Source organism: Scomber scombrus, chromosome 22 (assembly GCF_963691925.1).
Source record: "Scomber scombrus chromosome 22, fScoSco1.1, whole genome shotgun sequence".
NCBI lineage: Eukaryota > Metazoa > Chordata > Actinopteri > Scombriformes > Scombridae > Scomber > Scomber scombrus.
The window spans coordinates 17,905,735-17,908,151 of NC_084991.1; positions in this window are offsets into that span (position 1 = coordinate 17,905,735).

Sequence of the window (2,417 nt, forward strand, 5' to 3'; positions counted from 1 at the left end):
TGAAGTCGAGGCCTGAAACCTTGGGAGAATCAGCATGAGCCCTTTTCCCAAGGGCAAGCAGAGTACATGTGCGTGGGGTTGAGGAGTGACCATGTTTGATTCGAGGCAAGTTCTGGGCATTATTCTTGGCGTGTGGACACATCGCATCTGATATTACTTACGTACCGTAATAATAAACCTCTTCATCTCTCGGAAAGGATGGATAGAGTGTTCTGGAAGGTACAGCCCTTCCTGAAATTGCATACCAGATGCTGAGGGTATCTCTCCTGATATGTACAGAAATGAAAGCCAATAGTAATGAATGTGCCCTGTGCCATATGCCTTCAGCAGCCCACTCACTTTCCCAGATACAGTGCCTCGAACTGGTTTCAAATGAGGACAAAAATTGACACAGACAGAATAAAATGTTAGTTTGTGACACATTAAAGTGGAGGGGAAAAAACACGATTTAATCAAATGAGTCATAGTCACATTGTGGATGACTAAATAATGTTTTCCTACACAGCTGTTTGCTGATTTAGTTGTACACATGGTATGAAGAATTCACAGAAACAGAAACAGATATAATTGCTCTATCGCACAGGCACACAAACACACACAAACAAACCGTCTTGAAAGCCTCTGTGACATAACCGTGTGTGTGATTATTAAGTGAGTGTGGCAGGTTGTTTTTGCCCAGACTGCCCTCTCTGCATCTGTTCCCCATAGTGCCTCATTAGTGGAATTCCTATGGGAGATGATGGGCAGGGCAGGAAGAGGGTCCCAGACCTCCGTTGTCTGTGAATCTGACAGAGCTGATAACATTCAGATCTAGACAGGACACAAAAGTGGGGGGTGCTAATCCAGAGCCCCTGACCTCTCTGCCCATGATCTGATGAGAAGGTGGGGCTGAAGAGGCCCATGGATAAGGCATCCCAGCATGAAACCTCAGCTCCTTGTTGCTTACCATCAAATGTTTGCTGCCATATCCTCAAGTCTATAGTTATTGTGAGCATAGGTAGATGATCTGGCTGAATTATTAAAGGGTCAGTTGATCCAAATAACTAAAATATTATCTTGGTTTTATGTGCTGAGACTTTGAAATATCTATGCTACCAACACAATATTATTGAGGTGAAAGGAATGTTGTTTGCAGTGTTCATAGCATTGAAAAAAATGCATTTGAATTTTAATAGCAACAAGTCTTTTACTGAAAAAAAAGCCTTTGGAAAGTCCACAGACCACACTGTCAACAGTTTTCATTGGAGGAACTGCTTTGAGCACCACAAACAACATTCCATTTAATTCCATTTTATTTGGGTTGTGGCAGAAATGCTTTGAAGGATTTCACAAAAAATCAGCAGATAAAACAAAAACTATATGGGTAATTTCCCTGAATCTGTGTTGAGCTATTTCCTTTTTTCCTTACCATTTATTTCTCCAGTCTTTACTGTTGAATACTTTTCTCTCACTGGCTCGCCCTCTATCACCGGCTCACCATTCCTTGATAGTATTCACGTAATCAGTGTGAGTAACAGATAAATATCAGTAAACACTGTTTGACGTCTCCCAGCTGTTTTTGACTTTTCTGCTGTCTTAGGAGATCAGTCAGCGTCTTACACCGGATCACAGAATCTGAACATGATACTTCTCAAATCCCAGTAGACCACTGGGGTTTGACCACCGCTGTCAATGAATTACATGCTTTCATGAATGCACATTTATGAACACTAAAACACACACCTTCATACTCACGGTCAATACCTCAGAGAAACTAATGGTGTGCATGTGCATTGAAACATATGTGCACATAAAGAGATAAAAGTGCTTCCAAACAAATCAAAAATCAACACTTATTTTGAGAGACAGTATCTGTGAATACACATATATCATATTCTTTGGTTACTCAGTACTCAGTACATGTTACAAAACATGACAGTTGTGTCAGCATATATTCTTTTCCATATTAGAAGGATGTTCACCTGAAGTCAAACCGTTTATTTAAAGTCAATGGAGTTGCATTCTTTAGCTCTCTAGTCCCAGGGTTAGAGGAAGTTCACAGCCCATCAATGCAAATGAACAGCTTTCACAAGCAATTTAACTCTGAGCTTACTCACAAAGCAAACTGAGTAGCCATAGGCTTCTGTGAGGCCGTGTGCCCCATTCTGTGAGACTTGGAGTCAAAGTAACTTTGCATCAACATAAGTTTGACCTACTGGGGGCCCAACATTACCAAATAATGAGATAATTCCATAATAAATCTGAGTATTAATGCTTATGTAAGATCATTCTACATCTAAATTTTCAGCCTAGAAAAAAAAACTACAGATGGGAAGCAGGCCCTGAAGATTGATTTGTATATTTTAAACTGGTCAGAATAAAACCTGGGCAAAACTATAATAGTAAGATTATCCTTTAGATTCTTTGCACTCTGATCA